This window comes from Homalodisca vitripennis, chromosome 5 (genome assembly GCF_021130785.1).
Source record: "Homalodisca vitripennis isolate AUS2020 chromosome 5, UT_GWSS_2.1, whole genome shotgun sequence".
Classification (NCBI taxonomy): domain Eukaryota; kingdom Metazoa; phylum Arthropoda; class Insecta; order Hemiptera; family Cicadellidae; genus Homalodisca; species Homalodisca vitripennis.
The window spans coordinates 97330103-97351993 of NC_060211.1; the positions used below are offsets into that span (position 1 = coordinate 97330103).

The 21891-nt window shown below is 33.2% G+C and overlaps 1 protein-coding gene across 1 annotated transcript in view; it reads left to right on the plus strand.

Moving 5' to 3' along the window:
• Positions 1-7545: 7545 nt before the first annotated feature.
• The window catches only part of LOC124362557 (piwi-like protein Ago3), a 65905-nt gene continuing 51559 nt past the window's right edge, over positions 7546-21891 (plus strand). Inside the window, exon 1 of the mRNA XM_046817174.1 lies at positions 7546-7757. The gene's annotated coding sequence lies outside the window, so the exon portion shown is untranslated. The remainder of the gene's footprint in view (positions 7758-21891) is intronic.

The following is a 21891-nucleotide window of genomic DNA, read 5'->3' on the forward strand; positions in this document are numbered from 1 at the left end:
AAGTCTTGAATGCATGACATTCCACATCTGGCACTACCAGCTGAGTTAAGAGCTTTCAGATTTTGCCACTAGGTTGCAGCACCGTTGCTTCCTTCCACTCAGCACATGGTGACACTCCTAATGTGAAACTTAACCTATAAATGCCTGATTCTTAAGTGCGAAAAACAAGTTTCATTGTGAGTTTTGATAAAAAAAGACCAACATATTCACCTTCTATGAGGTATGTAGATCATATTGAACCTATTTAAAGTTATATTGCTGTTTTCTTACGTTTATAAATGTTTATTTTTCAAATGGTCCATATATGGACCATCATGCAATAGGCTTAAAACTGACCAATTTTTGATTGGATCATATTTGTGCCATTATGCACTTAAGTCATTAATATGAAAAAAAGTTTCTTATTTGTCTTAATATAAACAAATGTTAGTAACATTAGTTTTTCAAGTTAAACTAAGTGTTTTCTTCTTTTTTTAGATATGGACGAGTTTTTGAATACTGATGATATTCTTGATGCGTTGCTGCCCTTATCTGACTGTAGTGAAGACTTGGACGATGTGGACGCTGATCCAGACTTTGAGGTAAGCAGTGATGAAGACGACAGGAGAACGCCAAGAAAAATACAACCTATTTATGCTAAACTGGATCCTTCGCAAGTTACTGATTCATCGAGCGATGAAGATGAAAATATCCCTCCTCCAAGTCCACAGCCAGGTACGTCTAGTACATCTAGTAATCCTTGTATGAAGACCAAACCTAAAAAGCCTAATCTTTGTATGAAAAAATGTGCTAGTCAAACTAAAAAAATACAGTGGGAACAAAACCTAAACAAAAACCTGTGAAAGAAAAGAATAAGCCGGGAATTCCTTGGGTTGATGCAAGTATTTTACCTAAAAAAATGCCGTTTGACAAAGCAAATGAGCTGCTGTCTCAAGAAATTATGGACCTAGAAACTCCATATGCTTTTTTTTAAATATTTCTTTGATGATAAGTTATTGAAAAATATTGTTCAAGAGTCAAACTTATTTTTAACTCAAAAAGACCCTAACACCACAAAGAGCATCACTGTTCTTGAACTGCAAATTTTTTTAGGAATAGTAATAATGATGTCAATAGTGAGACTGCCAAACGTTCGAAGCTACTGGAAAGAGTCGATTGGGAATTCTGCTGTTATTGAAACCATGGGGGTAAATAAATTTGAATTTATAAGGAGCGCTATCCATTTTAGTGACAACCTAAAAGCAATTCCTAGGGGTGGGCCAGAGCATGATCGCCTTTACAAATTAAGACCTCTTGTTGAGGAGCTACAATCAAAATTTAAGTCAGTCGCTCTCGAGCAAATGCTTTGCGTTGATGAGCAAATGTGTGCTACAAAGGCCAAAAACTACCTTAGACAATATTTACCTAAAAAAACCACACAATTGGGGGTATAAAGTTTATGTTTTAAGTGGGGTCAGCGGTTTTGCCTACAACTTTGAAATTTACACGGGCCAAGAAAATGACGAAAGTCGAAGACTTCCAGGTGAACCAGATCTCGGGTCATGCGCCAATGTAGTAGTTCGCCTGTCACGATGCATTTCACCGCAAAATCACCAGCTTTACATGAACAACTTTTATACTACTGTACCACTTGTTGATCATCTGGCTAAAAGGAATGTTCATGCACTTGGAACCGTCAGGAGGGATAGAGTTCCAGGAAACAATCCGCCTTTACCTTCAGAATTTCAAGCAAAAGAACGAGGATTTTCAACTGAAAAATGTGCAAAAGTTGAAGAGGTTGAACTGTCACTTGTTGCCTGGCAACCTGACAGGGAGGAATTGACAAAATCAACTCCATCCTTGGGCGGTACAAAATACAAATGAAAACAAGAAAGTGGTACATGAGACTTTTTTATCACCTACTGGACGTAACGATGTGTAACAGCTGGTTGCTGTACCAAAGAGTCTGCAAAGAAAACGGCAAAGTCACTCTGCCATTGGCAGAGTTTAGGGAATCAGTGGCATTGACAATGTGTAAACTAGGTGCAAAACAACCTCTAAAACGAGGAAGACCAAGCACTGAGTTGGATGTGGCTCTCCAATCTAAAGCTAAAAAGCCACATGTTTCTGCCATTCCTCCAAAAGATGTAAGGAAAGACGAGACAGGGCACTGGCCTATCTGGAGTGACTCTAGGTTGAGGTGCAAATTGCCTAACTGCCAGAGTAGAAGCTTTGTGAAGTGTTCTAAGTGCATTCTAACTTTGTGCCTCAATAAGGACAACAACTGTTTTTACAAATTTCACACCATGTAAATACACATGATAGAGTTCATCAGAGTTGATTTCTCATTGCATTTAATTCAATAACAATAAGTAAACTTTTAATTAGGTCTTTAATTATATATAATTTAGTCATCTTTTGTCAACACAACTTATATTTGTCAATTAAAACTTTTTTAATAACAAACTGGACTATTATTACTGCCATTTGTACAATTTTATTACTATTAGTCAAATGCATAATGGTACATATATAGCTCTACTGAAATTTGGACTTCTTTCCTTTAATTGCATGAGGCGCCATATCTGAGCCAACAGCAAAAAACATTAAAAAAGCATGTTAAAGTTGAAAAAAAAAATTTTTTACTATTTTTTTGCTAAACAGATTATATAAGGACCACAAGGTATTTATTTTAGCAATTACATAAAAATCATGCAGTAAAGGGTTAAATCGTTCAAATACAAATTTTGCATTAATTAGTAAATACTGAATTTGATATATTTGCTTATTACGATCCGCAAGGCTCGAAATAAAAAACACAGACTTTTTGTGGTTGTATTCTTTAATCGCCATTTTTGGTCTTTAATAGAAATAGAGCAATGCATGTTCTTTAACAAAACTGTATATGCACGTTCTTACTTTATCTAGAAAGTATGAAAACTGACGTTCAAATCTGTGAGTCCTATGGGGGTTAGGAGATGGCGAAAAAGGTTTAATTTTGTCTTGATTAAGACACTTATACGAGTATTCTTTTTTTACTTGCCATTGAATCCAGGGATTTGACCATCAGTGAAAAATTGTTCGCTCCTGGAAAAAATATGTAGGGTGGCTTTGAATCTTTTATTTGGCTGTTGGTGGTGATATCTTCATCCATTGAATATCCGTTTTTAGACGATAGTAATTCATAGCTATTACTGAGTTAAAAGGGATCATCATTCCTTTACCTTGTAACGTTATTGATTACTTTCACTGCCGCCTCCTAATCTTGAAAACTTTCTTACACCGCCACCCGTTTTAATGATTTTTAAATAAATACAATAATTTTAACCAATTATAAGAAAAACATGGGACATGAATTTTTAAGCTGAGTTCTTCCTCATTGTACACAAACGCTTATTCATGCATATTTTCAAACAGAAAGTCTTGTTTTAAAACTAAAAAATAAAATAAATGTTTTAATATGTTTTGTAAAATATCAAAAGTTGACTGAAAAACGTCATCATGTACTAGTCTATAATATAAATATATTTCTCATTATTATTTACTGTATTCAGCATTGTCATTACTGTCACTATAGCTTCACATATATACAGTTGAAACCCACTTATGTATAGATATTTATTTTTAGTGTGGAAAGTTTTGAAACATGGTTCTTTGCACATGTCAATTTGGCACACACTACACTGGTCGGAAGTGTCTCTTCTTGCTGCCGTGCCTGAGAGTTTTTTTTTTTTTTTTTTTTTTTTTTTTTTTTTTTTTTTTTTTTTTTTTTTTTTTTTTTTTTGTCAAAAGCATAACAAACTTCTTTTACTGTTTTACTTATATTTAAAAGGCTACGGTCATACAAATAATTATAAAATAGACTAGTAAACAGTTGCCGATATAATAAAACATTCATGATACATACCAAGCAATAAATTACAAAAGGTAATAAAACGAAGTATACAAAAGTAATTGCTATTTAATTTCTTACAGAAATAAACAGCCATTAGGTAATTATGAAAATACTAAGTAATAAATAATAGTGCCTTTTTGCAGCATCCTCTTTTAATGAATGTATATTAACTGACACATAGTGTTTAATCTCTTCAACTTTCTGTTAGTTGTCAGTCTGGAGTCAGAAGAGAAGTTCATACTGGATAATGTACAACCGATGAAGTCTAGGCATAGTGGAGTGATATACGTATGATTTAGTGCAATTTCACCCCTCAAAGAGATGCCGCGTATTGGGTGCAAGAGGAGCATTTAATATGTACAGAGGAAAATAGATTCTGACAATCAACCTCTGAGTTTAGCAACTTGTACAAAACTGGTTCATCTGTTGCAATTGCTTTGCTATACTTACAGAATATGAATGGAATTGTTACAGCTAATTTCAAGCGAAAGCAAGTGTAGATAAATCTTTGATTGCATCAGGAATCTTGTAAATAAAGTACTGTTAGTAATAGTACAGCCTTTGACAGTCTGATAAATATGAGTGTCTAGAGAAGGGCTCATTCCCTGATGTACTCAATTTATCCAAAGTTGTAGCCATTTTTAAGAAGTGTGACCCGTCTAGTCCCTGCAATTATCGACCGATCTCTGTGATGCCTGTTTCTCCAAAAATATTAATAATAATAAATAATATAAATAAAATATTATGGTAATACACCAGGTTAATCACTCTTTTGAGTCTAACCGATTGTTTTCAGAATGTCAATTTGGCTTCAGGGGTGGCCTGTCAACAGTGGATGCGATCGGGGGCCTGGTGGAGGCCGTCCCTGGTGAATTTGAAAATCGTGCACGTACGGTCGCTACCATGTGTGATCTGATTGTGTTTCGCATTACATTCTACTCATGAAGCTAGAACATTATGGCATTGATGGTGCCGAGCTTAACTTATTTCGTAGCTACCTTAAAAATCGCACTCAGCAGGTTAGCTTTGGGAACAAATTTTCTGTTGTGGCAGGGGTACTGAGTGGAGTACTTTAGGGTTCGGTCCTTAGTCATTTTCTTTTTCTAGTTATGATAAGCCACCTCCCAAAAAATATTTCTATACACAGTACATCAATTATTTATGCTGACGATACAACATTGTTTAGTAGAAACTCTAGTGAAAGTACTCTTTTAATCAAACTGACAACAGACTCAAGAAAAGCGAAAACTGGTTTGATAGCAATGGTCTTTTGTTAAATAGTAATAAAACTCAATCTGTTCTTTTTACTCTTGGCACTCTAGAACTTGGTTCACAAGATCTACGCTTTAGCGATAATGTTAAACTATTAGGAATCAACATCAATTCAAAAATCTCTTGGGGTCCTTACATTCAGGGAGTGTGTAGCAGGCTTTCAAGAATAATATACCTTTTGCGCAATTTGAAAAACTATATCCCAAAAATGTATTTGAGGATGGTATATTTTTCATTGTATAATCTCTTATGGTAAACTGCTCTAAGGTTGTAGTACCAGTACAAAAAACCATTCTGTTGCTCCAGAAAAAAGCAATCGGAATAATTACTTACCGTACTCTAATTATAGAGCTCACTGCAGACCATTGTTTATAAGTGAACAAATACCCACAGTTTTTAATTTGTATATAAAAAAGTTATCTAGTTAGAATTAAGTTGGGGATTGATTCTTCCTTGTTTAGGGATGAAATTCACAACTATAGCGCCAGATACAGAGATTTACCTCATGTTATGCTTAGCAAGACACAAAAGTCTTATTCTTACGTAGGATAAGTATGTTCAACAAACTTCCTAGAAATGCTTGTGATATTGATTTTAAATATTTTAAAACACAATTGTACAGTTGGCTACCAAGGAATCCTTTTTACAGTGTAAATGAGTTTTTAGACCTTTGAAACATTGTCATTAGCTTTAAGTAATGACCTTGCTTTATCTGTGATATTAATGTTTAACTATATTGCATTTTTGCATATAATAGATTTTTATTATTTTATTTTTACTTTTTATCATCATTATGTAATACCTTAAATGAAACTTTAAATATTAATTAGTTTTGTCCTTCAAATATTGACTAAGTTTAATTGTTGTACTTCGCTTTATCTGTGTTACCATTTGTTAATTGTTAGTTTTAATTTTCTATTAAGAATGGATTTTATTACTTGAATTCTATTTTAAGTTTAAGTAAAGATGTACCAGTAAAGACATAAGTAGTATTTACTATTATTTGTTTTGGAATGTCTTGTGGCAATTTGATTTCCCCTTTATGAGTTACCAACTTGTTTTTGTTGCAATGAAGACTTTGACTTTAACACCGGTCAGCCAAGGAGGGCTGATTGAATCGCACCTCCTGCTTCTCAAGGGAAGCCTCCGAATATGAGTATTAAAGTTTGTTATATAACAATCGTAGAAATCTCTTCTATACAGCGTGAAAACTGTCGTAGTGGCCAGTTTGATATGGAGTCAAGAAAACGCACCCATAATCCAGTTCAATGTTTAATATGATTATTGACGTGACAACGTCTTAAATTAGGTTGCGGCTCGGAGTCACTCATGAAAAAGTGTAACGCCCGGTAACGTTACGATGCCCGTCCAGTGGGTCCGCCGCACGGGATCCGCACGGGATAAAGCAGATAACTGTGGGTCCGCCGCACGGGATAAAGCAGATAACTATGTTTATTCGTGAAAATGTGGAGTGCTTAGATTCGTCATTTACAACAACTACAACAATAAAGGTAAATAATTGTACACTGATATTTCATTATCGTAAACTATGATTGATTGATTAATTGTTAGATTGACACAAAAGTTGAGAAACTGAGTTTATAGGTTATGTCATACTATTGACAAATGTACAACAATAAAGGTAAATAATTGTACACTGATATTTCATTATCGTAAACTATGATTGATTGATTAATTGTTAGATTGACACAAAAGTTGAGAAACTGAGTTTATAGGTTATGTCATACTATTGACAAATGTTGATAGTGTTAAGTAAATTATTAGTTTAAATCACTCTGCAATCAATCGTAATTCAGTCGATTGAGAAGAAACAGCGCGTATTGCTAGTCAAACATTTAAAATAACAAATTATAACCTCTAACCTGTCATAACAGTGCGACCAAACAAACGAACTAAACCGACCAATCACCACGCGCGGAGTTAGAATTTAACTGTGTTTAGGAAGAATTTCAAATTCCAATTTTAGTAAATGTTTTATTCAACTTTACCATTTACAATAACAAATTTTAATTAATTTCAAATTATGTACAATGTTTTAGTAAACAAAATATATTTCTATAGTTAAAATTTGTGGAATTCTTATTTTCATTCAATTCCTTGTTCCTATTGTGCAATTTAATAATATTCATATCAATAAATATTCTACCGAGAAAAAGACGTTGTCACGTAAAATCTTCGCCCGTAAAACCGACTTTACAGGCAACCATAATTTTTTTTTGTTGGCTTCTGAAATGATCCAAACGTGCACCACAAGAAAAGCTATAGCAAATTATGTACCACTACGGCTTCCGTTTTCTTTGTAATTTTAGTATTTCTCTTTGGTGAAATCCAGTTTTTATTCTTTTACATTCTTCCGTCTTTGTGAACTGAGCGTATGGTCTGTGAGTCTGTGTTTAGTAAGGCGTGTGATGGTGTAATGGATGTATGTGATGTGTTTGAAAGTCTCTTCCTTAGTATAACAAGCACACTTCTAACAAAGTGATTGATTTTGTGTGGAAAAGTTTTTTGCTCCGTCATGAATATTCCTGAACACTGTTAAATTAGAAGTTACATCTTGAAAAGACAGATTTAACACAATAACCATTAACAGGTACGTTTCTTTGCATTGTATTGATTTTGGTTTAGCTTATAACTAATATTTTAGAAATATTAGAATAAAATAAAATAGTGTAGTATAGGCCTATTACAAAAACCTTAATTACCAGATAGGAGCTTATCAAAAACTCTCTGGTCAAACCTGAGGGTATAGCCTATTCTTAAAATTTTACAGGGCCCTGAAGTACTCTTAGAATTTCATAATTAGGCCTATATAGCAGGTTCTACTTATAGAAACCTCATATTTTAATTGCATTTTTACAACAGAAAATACAGCTATAGGTAGATGTATTGCAAATAGGCCTTGTTGCATTTTCAAGCCTCAACCCTCCCATGTTTGTTGAGGCCTAGCCTACTTCAGTTTTTATAGGGCCTCAGTAGTTTTAGGGGTTTTGCTGAGTTTTTAAAAATTCATTAAATCAAAAACTTATAGAATGTACTTGATACTTGGAGTTCCACAGGAAAATGGCCCAATGACAGGCTTTTGCAGGTCAAAATCTGATTCTGAGGAGAGTCATGTGGGGATTGGTTTCATGCTGTATAGTTTAAAAAACTTCCACACCATAGAAACAGTTGGTACTTTGGGATTATACTGACCACACCCAGACATGAATCGTTATTTGACATTTGCTTCTACTGATTACTAGATTAGCGTAGAACAATATTTTGTCAATATAAAACAGGAATTGTCTTATCGCAAACCCCTCCCCATCCACAGACAAAGTCGAGCGGTCTAGTAGATAACGTGATTGCAGAGTCTCGCCGCCCGTTCGTCGCTTTGCTGTACTTCTGTGTTTTACCCCTACATTTCTCCAAACACAAATATTCAACAAAAACAAACATTACCAAACAAAAACTTTGAAACTCTTTAGGCCTATTGAAAAAAATACACAAAACTTGGGTAAATATTAAGATCAGCGATTACCGCTCTAGTCGCCGTAATTTTTTGCATACTAACACAGGTTAACGTAATTTCACCGAAAAAAATAGTCCCGATGATCGCTAATATATAAAAACCAGTTTTTCGGCAGTACAATGTTGGCAATACAAAACACTTAACCCTTTGCACGCCAACGTACCTATATTACGGCCGTCGGCTACTCAACCGAAAATCGCCAACGGCCGTAATATAGGTACGTCACGTTTTTCGCCTGTAATTTTCTTATAGTTCATCTGATTGCCGCGAAATTTTGACTAATCGATAGTCGATTAGTTGCTTTGCAACCACAAAGTAGTTAATTCCTTTATGGACTGTTTGTTTGGTCGTATTTGAGCTTCGCAGCTGTTGGATTGTTTGGTCGAGATTGAGGTTACGTTCGTGTTGCTGTGCGTTGTTTACGTTTGTAATTCTCTCATTACTTTTGTTGTTAGGGCATTTTTACTATGCCCCTTTTATTAGATTCATTGGTACTTTGGGATTATACCGACCACACCCAGACATGAATCGTTATTTGACATTTAGCTTAAACTGATTAATAGATTAGCGTAGAACAATATTTCGTCGATATAAAACAGGAATTGTCTTATCGCAAACCCCTCCCCATCCTCAGACAGCTGACATTTAGCTTCTACTGATTACTAGATTAGCGTAGAACAATATTTCGTCAGTATAAAACAGGAATTGTCTTATCGCAAACCCCTCCCCATCCTCAGACAGAGGTCAAAGTCGAGCGGTCTAGTAGATAACGTGATTGCAGAGTCTCGCCGCCCGTTCGCTTTGTTGTACTTTCGTATTTTACCCCTACATTTCTCCAAACACAAAAATTCAACTAAAACAAACATTACCAAACAAAAACTAAACTCTTTATTAAAAAAAAAAAAACACACAAAACTTGTTTATATTCTTGATCAAACTCCGCCACCTAAAATGCGAGTGCCTCCGGCCGAAGGTGCTTCCGAAGCTCGCGCTGATGTCAACGAAAGAAAAACATCCCTCGAGATAGTATCTATCAGTAAATATAATTCTAGAGGGGCTGATCACAAATATAAATTGAATTGTAATGAAAAGGCAATTATGTACCGTGCAAAAAACTTAAATAATCATGTGATGCCGCGCGGCCTGCCGTAATCGGGATTCTCGAGAAAGATGAGATAACAGCGACTACAATACCTGGAAATGCTTGTTGATTGATGGAATGTTAGTTCTGTTACTCAAATACATCGTTTTATAACGTTCTAAGTTCATTGAAAAAAGTTTAAGCGAATCTGACCTCATTAACAATTGATAATCATTGTAAGTTTGTAATTTTGTAATTAAAGAGTTGTTTTTAGGTTCTACAATGTTTGTTTATAATATATCTATAAATTTATATTGTTGTGTTCTTCATACTGGTGTGGTTGGTATAATCCCAAAGTACCGATTTGTATAGTGTCAAATATTGATTTGTGAATATAGTGTAACATTACATACAACGTCCGTGCAACTTACAAAAACTGTGCCCATGTCACATTTAGTGAAAAAAATCACAACAGGACTTCTATATAAGGTAGGCTTTTGAAATTTTGTAATTCGGTTAAGGGGTAGATATAGATTACTGGGATATAACAGGAAATCAGCCTAAATGTTTTTTGAAACCATTTATTTGTGCTAAAAAAATATTTTTTTTTTAAATTTTAATTTTTTTTTCATAAATTTTTATTTTTTTTTATAAGTTTAAATTACATTTATGCAACTAAAATTTACCAATTGAACAAGAGAATTTTATAAGCAAAACAATGGTAAAGAAATCATCAATATCTCTTAAATAATAAAAAAGTTATGATACATTTTTTGAAAGCTTGCAAAACTGCTGAAAATGCCCTTGGCGTTTCTGGGTAGTACTTTTGGAAAATAGGCTGGCGTGCAAAGGGTTAAATAACAAGATTTTCTACTATCAGACAGTAGTCACGTGACAAACAGGAAAGTTTCCGATTGGCCGGGCGGATCACGTGACCTATAGGACGGCTTCGATAGACCGCCAGACGTAAACAAACAAACCCACATGGACAAGGAATAATTAGTGAAGTTATTGACATGGCGTGCGATGGTTCTTGTCACACGCTAAAAAGACCCTAGCTTCCCTATTCAAAACTCAGATCACGCAATGCTTGCCCGCTGCACAGCGCTTTGCGCTGCTTGCTCTTTTAGAAAAAAAATTAACTCGAGTTTGCAAAGTCCAAGCCTAGATCACGCCATGACTGCTTACACTTACAAAACTCAGACAGAACTAATGCAGGTTTCATTACAGGCAAAAGATAAGCGGCACGCGTTTATCACTGATAAGATAAGACGAGTTTATACTAGGGGTAGTACCTGGACTACTGCCCTACGAACTAATAACACCAAAAAAACAAATAAATGCACTGTCAGTCAGGTTTTATTTTAATTAATTTTTTTTGGGGGGAGTAAACGGCTTCTGCGATAATCGGGACTATTTTTTTCGGTGAAATTACGTTAACTTGTGTTAGTATGCAAAAAATTACGGCGATCGGAGCGTTAGTCGCTGATCTTAAGATTTACCAAAACTTGTTTTTATTCTTGATCACACTCCGCCACCCAAAATGCGAGTGCCTCCGGCCAAAGGTGCTGCCGAAGCACGCGCTGATGTCAATGAAAGAAAAACATCCCTCGAGATAGCCTAGTACCTATCAGTAAAATATAAAATTCTAGAGGGGCTGATAAGAAATATAAATTGAATTGTAATGGAAAGGCAATTATGTACCGTGCAAAAAACTTAAAGGTACTTTTGGATTATACTGACCACACCCAGACATGAATCGTTATTTGACATTTTGCTTCTAGTGATTACTAGATTATTGTAGAACAATATTTCGTTAGTATAAAACAAGAATTGTCTTATCGCAAACCTCTCCCCATCCTCAGACAGAGGTCAAAGTCGAACGGTCTAGTAGATAACGTGATTGCAGTCTCCTACATTTCTCCAAACACAAAAATTCAACAAAAACAAACATTACCAAACAAAAACTAAACCATTTGTTGAAAAAAAAACACACAAAACTTCTTTTTATTTTTGATCACACTCCGCTACCCAAAATGCGAGTGCCTCCGGCCAAAGGTGCTGCCGAAGCCCGCGCTGATGTCAACGAAAGAAAAACATCCCTCGAGATAGTACCTATCAGTAAAATATCAAATTCTAGAGGGGCTGATCAGAAATATAAATTGAATTGTAATGGAAAGGCAATTATGTACTGTAGAAATCATGTGATGCCGCGTGGCCTGCCGTAATCGGGATTCTCGAGAAAGATAAGATAACAGCGACAACAATACCGATCACAATACCTGGAAATGCTTGTAAGTTTGTAATTTTGTAATTAAACAGTTGTTTTTTTTTCGTTCTATCATGTTTGTTTCTATAAATTTATATTTTTGTGTTCTTCATACTGGTGTGGTCGGTATAATCCCAAAGTACCGATTATTTAAGTTAATTAATTGTTCAAAACAATTAATGAGTATCGATTGATTATATCGATGGTTATGATTAAGTAATATCTTTCGCCAATTTCGATATAAACAACCGGGTCTGTTTGTCGTGCCCTGCCCTTTGATTGTATTAAGGAAAAAGTGAGATACAAATTCATACCTCAATGACTTTATCGTAGAGACATAAAAATTAGTGCATTCTGAATCTTTATTAATCTAGTTTCTAAATAATGTGTATACACCGGTAAAAAGTTATATATTTATTAATTATGGAAAAAAAACATATATATTCAAAGAAAAACACTTTACCCATTGTTTGCTAATCAATACCCAGTGTTTTGATAGTCTTCAAAATCACATTTGTAAGGGAACTTTACTTACTAACAACCATAACAGGTTGTTTAAAATTATTACTTTTAAAGTTAATAAGATTTATGATATTTCCATGTAAATATCTAAAAAATGCAATATCTTTTTATGCCAAGTACCTTCCCGCTTTTTGTCACAAGAAAAAAGAAGTCTCGTCCATATTGAACACCCGTACAGGGTCTGAAAGCACATTGTACAAGTTATTTTCATTCAGATATCTGCTGATCAGAGAAAACCAACTTCTTATGAAATCTTTCTAACACAGCTCAACTTCTCTGGTTTATCATCCTTAATGAAATTTCAGGATGATTTAGAAGGAACAGACTAAGCCATTTATTCCCTGTGGACCCATTGTTGAATTTATCTTGTAAGTGAAGATCTTCAGTGATCTGTTGCACAAAAGTGAGAATACAATATGTTGGCAGGAAATCCTTAAGCAGCTAAATAAACCTTTTACCTAATTAGAAAGCATTTCCTCAGCTTGAGTCCCTAGAAGAGGCTGTGGTCCCATTTCCCTATTTAGTGGTGTGTTACCAGATACCTTGTATGATGAAGTTGATTGTGGGATTCCGAAGCACTTGTAGGCAGAATTGATGCTTTCACCCTTTTAAACAGCATTTAATGCAAGTAGGAGGTTTTCATGTTTGTAGGCACACTTTGGTTTCTTTTTTGGCGGCATCAGGGAAAAATAAAATTTGTTCAGTTTCTTGTTATTAGGCCTAGTAACATTGTTAACTACAATTAATACAAATTTTAACTACATAGAATATTTAATTTTTAAAAGCTTCACTAACCAATGATCAAACATTAGAAATCGTGTAATCTAGTGTTTGATAGTTATTATCAAACACTGGGTTCGAACACAATTTTACAATCCATTGATTGATTCTGTTTCCTATTTCTTGAGGTTAAGGTTAGATAATTGTGTTTTGCAAAGAATTGAAGAGAATTTAATGTACATTCTTTCTTTATATATCATATAAAATTTAATTAATGAGTAATTACAAAAATATATATTTAAAATACTTAACTCAGCCTTCTTGTTTTAAAAGCAAAGCTCTCGATGCTGATAACACTTACTCTTAATACTTACTGATAATAATTCCCATCAATATATCTTCTCTCCAAATACAGAATTAATCAGCTGGATAGGTTAAAAAAGAATTGGACTTTTTCAAACCCCAAACATATTTAATTAAATAACATATGAACCTAGCAGAAGCCAAAATATGTTAGGCCTATCAAACACTGGCATGCTATTAAACACTGGGTGATTTACCCCATTTTATTTGGGTAATCGTGAGCTTAATGGCCGGAACGGTAATAGACGAATTTCACGTTATTAAGCTATTGCTATTTTCCTCCTGAACAAAATAATATAAGGTTTCAAGGGATTCAAATGACAAATAACGAATTTATAGAACATTAAACTACTTTTCTCATGTGGAGTAGTATTGTTATATAAATACGTGGCGTTACGTGGTCTTGTTACGATTGCAAGTCAACCTCGTGTATTACGCTATCTTGGATAGGCTATGTAAAATAACAATAATGCAGAGTTTGACTCAATACAAAAATATTTTAGTTATTTAGATCTAAGAATACCGGCACCTTCAATGCTGCCTTGGGCTGATTGTGAAATACGAAACATCATCCCTCGAGGAACCTATCACTAGAAAATCAATTTCTGTTAGGTTTGATTACAAATACCATTGGCCATTTACTGCTAACTGGGAAACGCAACTTGACCAAACAAACCAATTTTATAAATTAATAACGTAAATCTTGTTACCCGCTTTAGATACAAATAAATTCAAACAATTTGAATAAAACTCTACAAACGAATAAAGAGAGTAAAAAACAATAATGCTGTAATTTTAATAAATAAGAAAAACTAATGTAACCATAATTTAACTAATTTCGTACATATCTGTTGTAGCCTAACTTCTGATCACATCAAAATAGCTTATCTGGTTTTAAAAATAACACATGATTACATAACAACCTTATAATCTTACTCTTTAAGAATACGATAACCAATTAAAAAGGAAATAATTAATATTGTAATATTTCCATTGTTTATATAATCCTCAATCAACACATAAATGACTTTCAAAAATAATTGATCGTATTAGAGTTATCGCGCCTTGAGTAATAGACACCATGTTTATCCACAAGGAAGTGAAGGCCACTGCACTTAACAGTTTCTTCAAAGGTGGTTTTTTCTATGCCAGTGGAATTTTAATTGAGGATAATAAAAATTTTTAAGGGAAAACGGCCCAAACACACTCATACTTATACTCATTAATCTCCCTGGGAATCAAAAGGGATGATGTACTAAGCGAATAAGCTATCAGGAGCATATAACACTGAAAATCATAAATAACAAGAATCACAATACACAAATAAACCACAAATTGAGATTTAAATTCCATTTTTAATTTTAGTACTACTATGCATGCAAATACGTAGAAATTAAATTACATAGCACATTTTCCTTTCCAAATCATCATATAGGTTAGATCATAAATGCCTCCAGTCTCTAATGAGGGCCTGCCTACCCAGCTCATTAAAAATAGGCTAAGATAGCTTAAGCTACCTAAGCTTGACAGTATGTAATAGCCTGTATAAAATCTTCTGAGAATCTGATCGCAACTGAATTGGACATTGTGAATTGGTTATTTATTTGGTTTAGAGACACACAATTTTTGGTCTGAAATTTGTTTAACTCCTCCTATAGTGTGTAGATACTAGTGTAGAAATAGATAATGTAGGGTGAGGAAATATGAAATAAAATGGTTATTGGCTCTTGGGAAGACTGATCGGCCCTCAGGAAGGCTGGTCGGCCCTTAGTTCTCATAATGTTCCTAGTGAGTCTTTTTTGGAATCAAACCATGGTGCGAGTATGGTAACTTAGGCCTACCAAAGTTTGCAGTTAAGGTGAGTGATCCTATTCCTTCTCAATCTATATCTGGTTTGAAATTGGATGTAAATTTTGTGCACATAAACACTCAGTCAATTAAAAATAAAGTTAACGAGCTGGATGTTTTCCTTGAGGATGTCAATTGTGACATACTTTATATTAATGAACACTGGTGTGTAGACGATGAAATATTGCTCTATCAACCAGCAGGTTTTCTACTAGCTGCTAGTTATTGTAGGCCTACTTCATTTGGCGGAGTGGCAATCTTTGTGTAAAACTTTTTTACATGCGTTTGAAGTTGTTGACATCCATTGCCTGTGTGAAATTAAGCAATTTGAAGTGGCTATGATAGCTTTTCCTACTTTGTGCTTACTGACTGTGTCTGTATATCGTACACCTGATTCGTCAGTCGACATTTTTACATAGAAGCTGGCTAATCTTATTGACTTTGTAAATAAATACAGAAATTTCAAGATGATAATTGCTGGGGATATAAACATGGATCCAAAAAGTGACGACCCTAAAGTGCAAAACTTTGTTAATATTCTACGATCTCTTGATTTTGTCTGTTTAAATTTCCAGCCCACCCGCCTTGCCTCCTGTCTTGATAATTTTGTCACTAACCTACACCCCTCAATGTTCACCTGTGAAATTATCCAACCTCATCTTTCTGACCATTGTGCACTACTTTTAAATTATAATATGCAACACCTAAACTCATCTTCTGAACCTTTTCAAAATATTCACTATACATTTGAAACACATAGGCTTTTGAGCAAACCTTGTCTAGATAGACTTAAGCATAGGTTAAGATCTGTAACCTGGGATAGCATTTTTTTAACAGTAACTAATGTTGAGTTAGCTTTTCAAACTTTTCTGCAAGTTTTATCTGATCGTTTGAATGAATCAATGCCCTCTAAAAAAGAAAAGTCTTGTCAACCATAGTAAGCCTAGATATAAGTCAAAAAGCTTAAAGTTGAACTGGACACTCCTCTGCTAAGGGAAATAAGGCTATTGCTAGACTTAAGTCATGAAAAAGGAAGGACTGATCCTCAGTGCATGGCAATTCATGGCAGGCTTAAGAAAATGTATAGGCAGAAAATTATTTTGGCTAAAAAAAGAGCAAATGAAAAGTTTATTTTTGAGTCACACAATAAATGTAAAGCTGCATGGAAAGTTATAAACGCTGAAACAGGTCGTGTGCCTAACAAAGCCAAAGAAAAAAATCCCAATAACAGCTGACGATTTTAATAGATTTTAATTTAATGATGTTAATGTGTTAAAAAATAACTGTGATATTTTAGATGTAGCAAGTTCTGTTGATATGTTGAAATCGTCAGGTATTAAACCTCCTGTCCTATCTAGTTTTAAGTGGACAGTTGTAAATAGTAGAGATGTATATAGTTCTGTGTATAGGTTAAGTAATTCCAGATCAGAAGATGTCTATGGACTTTCCAACTTTGTATTAAAGGAAATATTAGATGCTATAATCTATCCTTTAACACAGCTGATAAACTGGGTGCTTACTGATGGAATATATTCACAGTGCCTTAAAATAACAGTAACAGTACCTTTACATAAGAAGGGTGACAAAATGAATTTAAATAATTACCGGCCTATTGCCATAGTACCCGTTATATCAAAGTTAATAGAGACTATTGTGAAAAACCAATTGGAATATTACTTTGAGTGCTAAAATTTCATTTCTTCATCTCAGTATTGGTTTAGGAAAAATCAAATGATGTCATTATGGGCTATATGAGGGAAAGATCCTATCTCTGTTTCTCTGCTAATAAATTAACTGTTAATAATAACAAGACCGAGGAAATTTCTTTAGTTTACGTAATTCTGAAAATAAGTCCGTAAAACTACTTGGTATCAATTTAGACTCAAAGCTTAGCTGGAGAATCCATACAAACCATTTATGTATTAGATTAGCCAGAGTAATATTTCTACTCAAAAACCTAAAATTGTATACAAGTCTTAATCTTGTCATTAGTGCATATTACGCTTTTTTTAATGTACACCTTCTGTATAGGGTTTTACTGTGGGGCAACTCTAGTGGGGCCAAGACTGTGTTTAAGTGGCAAAAGAAAGCAATATGCTGCATAGTAGGAATTAGCGACAATGAGTCCTGTAGGCCATTTTTTTAAGAACTGGATATATACTTACGCTTCCATGTATATATATTACACAGTTTAGTTTTTGTTAAGGAAAATCTCGACTCTTTCAATCTTAGAAGCTTTAACCATGAACACAACACTAGAATTAAAAATACAATTGATGTACAATATGCTAGGTTAAGTAAAACTCAACAGAACTATGCAATAACCGGAGCTAGGCTATTCAATAAGTTACCTTTAAGTGCTGGATGAATTTCTGTTGGTAGGTTTAAGAATTTTGTTGCAGAGTGGCTCAAGAGAAAAACATTTTATTCTGTAGATGAGATTTTTAATGCTAATTTTAGTGACTTACAATTTTAAACTTTTAACATAGATATAGATTGTATTTATTTTAGGCTCTGTAGGCCTACATAGTGATATTTTTAATATCATATTTGACTTTGTCAATACAATTTTGTAATTGTTGGACGACAATAAAATGATTCTGATTCTTAGTTAGGGTGGTCAGCTCCTGTGTAGGGTGGTTAGCCCTCAGGTAGACTTACAGTTAGGTAGTTAGGTTAGGTGAGGAGTTTGTTTAGTTTAGATTAACATTTTTAGTTATATCCTATTAAGAACCCTATTCCCTTCTGGTTTAGATTAACATTTTTAGTTATATCCTATTAAGAACCCTATTCCCTTCTGGTTTAGATTAACATTTTTAGTTATATCCTATTAAGAACCCTATTCCCTTCTGGTCTCTAGTTTCAGATGGGCTACTTAATGTCTTACTGGCCCTTGCAAATGCAAATGCAAATATGGCCATTGGATAAAATGTGAATGTGCATTTACGATCAAATCATTTGAACATTTTATTAATTGCCTGAGGTATTTTATTCATCATCATGGTTATCGAAGTCCTGGAGCAGTTACAAAGTATTGTATAATTTAACTTTATAATGCTCTATGTATGAAAATAGGAATTTGAAATCTCATTTTTCCTATGACAAATAGTTTGTTTTGATTTTTGACTGAATACAATTTCATAAATCCAATCATAAACAGAAAAATGACCTGCATCAACTGATACCACTTGTTATTTGTTACTGTGCAAAATGTTTTCAACCGACTAATTACTCTATGTAATTTTTGCTTATGAGCTGTTACGAATTTGTCTAATATGTTCAAATATCTCATGAAAGGCAGAGGGATAAGCATGGCAATAAGGGTTGCTCCATCTTCACAGTTCACAGTTCAGTTGACAAAAAACTTTATTTAAAAAAAAAAAGTACATTTCCATATGCTATACAAATCACGTGTGAAAGAGAAAAACAATGTCTTTTTTAATATATTGGCATATTATTATGTCTTTTTTTATATATTACAGTTGGCAAAGTATATTCAAAGCCTATTCAGTCATCTTTTGGCAGAGGGTGAACTTAAATTTAAATAAATTATATATTTCAAAATTTTTAGATATTATAAATAAATAAATCATTACATAAATCAAACAAAACCAATTAATACCAATCTACTAGGTCAAAATCATACCACCTCAGTTATTTGTAGAGTCACGTGATATTGGAATTCTCAGTTTCAAAAAATTTTAGTCTAAAAACAATTATTAGAAATTTGTTGTTTGAATAACTACATTTAGTTCATATAGAGTTGAACAGTTCTCAGTACTACGAAGAGCAGTAAAAGTGTCCTTACGCACCCAAGCTTTATTTTTATACTTATCAAACTATAAGTTAATGAGACCTCTATCAGCTTTTTCCCCCTAAATTGTTTTACTTTCTTCTCACATACACTTATAAAATTTTGAAGTACTAAATATTTAAAGAATTTAGTAAGAAAATTATATTAAGTTGTATTAGTAAATATTGTTTCTTAAATTAACTTCAACTCTTCTGAATTATTTTGATGAGAAAACTTCCTAAAAGAATTGATGTTAGGATGTCTATACTTGATGGTATTATCAGATATCTGCATTTTTCTATGGGATTTTAAACATCTGTGTACATACAGGGTGAATAAAAAGTCTGGAGACCTCCTGCTAATATTGTAATGGCTCACGCTAGAAAAACTAAACTCAACACACCGTTGTCATGTTATGAAGTACTTTTTGGGTATACTTAATACTTGGTTCACAAACCTAAAATGGGGGATTTTGGGAACAACTAAAGAAATTCAAATCCCCATTGAGTTACCACTCATTTTGATGGTATTGATAACCAAAAACAAGTTTTGTTTCTTGCGATTGAACAATAAAAATCATAATATTCCTTAAACTTTAAACCCCTATAATATCTAAAAACATTTGAGATGGTTACTTCCATGAATGAATGGAACAACTATGCCAAGTTTCATCAAAATCTGAGACGGTGAGTTTAATTGTATGGTTGAAATAACATGGAATGACTCTAAAAAGAATCTGATAAGAATTCACAATTATTTTTATTACTTTTTTGATTTCTTAGGTTTTATATTCAAACCCATACTTAGCTTTGATTTTTTCCTTTTTAATATTTAAAAAATGAAAAGTCAATGAGTGATGCTTAAAATTTTCAACTTTTAGCTGCTCCGAAAGGTTACCTTATGCCTAGGTTGTAAACAGTTAATTCAGACCTCTCAAACTTTAAATTGGTCGTAATTTTGTACTGGGTTAAGATAGAGACATCTAGTTTGTATTGTCTTCTTTTATCAAGACCATCAAAATGAGTGGTAACTCAATGGAACTTTGAATTTCTTTAGTTGTTCCCAAAATCCCCCATTTTAGGGTTGTGAACTAAGTAGTATGCCCAAAAATTACTTCATAACATGACATAACGGTGTATTGAGTTTAGATTTTCTAGTGTGAGCCATTGCAATATTAATAGGGGGTCTCCGGACCTTTTATTAACTCTGTATATATACATTGGCTCAAAAAGTGTTAATGATTTTGGAGAGTACATGATACAAGCTGTTGTGTTTTGTTATTTGTAGCGATAATCAAGCTAAGGTTATTTATACAATTGTACTTGTTATTATAACTGGGGATTTAACAAAATTATTAACACAAGTGTTTTTGTATTAAGATAGAAAAAGTTCAAGATTCAAGATCTTTATTGGTCTTTAAACACATTCAATAGTGCAATAGACTTCGTCAAGTTACTAAAATATTCTAAACTAAAACACTAAACTAAAACTAAAACAAACTACTCAGATTCTACCTGCTCAATCCAGCCTACCAGCAAATATATAGATCTATATAATTAATAACAACAATAACCAAACAACCAACAGATCTATATAAATTAACAATAATAAATAACTATTAACACATTTAACATGGATAAAATTTTAAAACTCAACAATATTAAAACTAAATAAATAATAAATTACTGAATAAATAAATACATTGAGAGACAAAATTTAAAAAAATTATTGTTGTGGTATCACAATTTAAGAATTCATTAACACAATAAAATATATTAAATTTTAACCAGCACTTCAAAACTGTTTTAAATTTGACTAAAGATACAGATCTAGCATCTAATGGTAACTTATTGAACAATTTAATTTTCATAAAAAGATGACTGCATTTTGTTTTGGTTAATTTAACTGATAAGAGTTGTAACAAATGTTTTGTTCTAGTAGGATAATCATGAATATCCTGTCTAGTTGTAAATGTTTCAAGTTGTTCCTTTACACTTATAAGGTAGTAGAATATATACATATTAGGAATAGTCATTACTTTTAATTCCTTAAAAATTGGAACACAAGTCTCTCTTTTTGAAACATTTTTCATAACACGTAATGCATTTTTTTGCCATTTAAATACTCTTACTGCACTACTACTGTTCCCCCATAAAGTTATACCATAACTTAAGTGTGAATGGAAAAATGCATAATAGGAGGCTAGAAGCATATCGATAGTTATACAATGTCTCAATTTACTCAAGAGATAGACTACTCTAGATAATTTTTTACACAATTGGTCTATGTGATGTTCCCAACTCAATCTGCTGTCAAGGTATACCCCTAATAGTTTTACAGGTTTACTAACTTCATAATTCCTATTTAAAGTGAACAGTATTTTCTCAGTCTTTTGATCATTTACTACTAAGTAGTTTGTCTCAAACCATTCCATAGCCGATTTTACAGCATAGTTTTCTTCCATAATAAGATTCTCATAATTTTCACTGAAATTCAAGAGTGTGGTGTCATCTGCATATAATACTGAGGAGTATGGTACATTAAACGAGAAATTTATATTGTTTTCAAAGCAAATAATTTACTTGTTTTGTATATAAGTGAAATCTCCTGACCAATC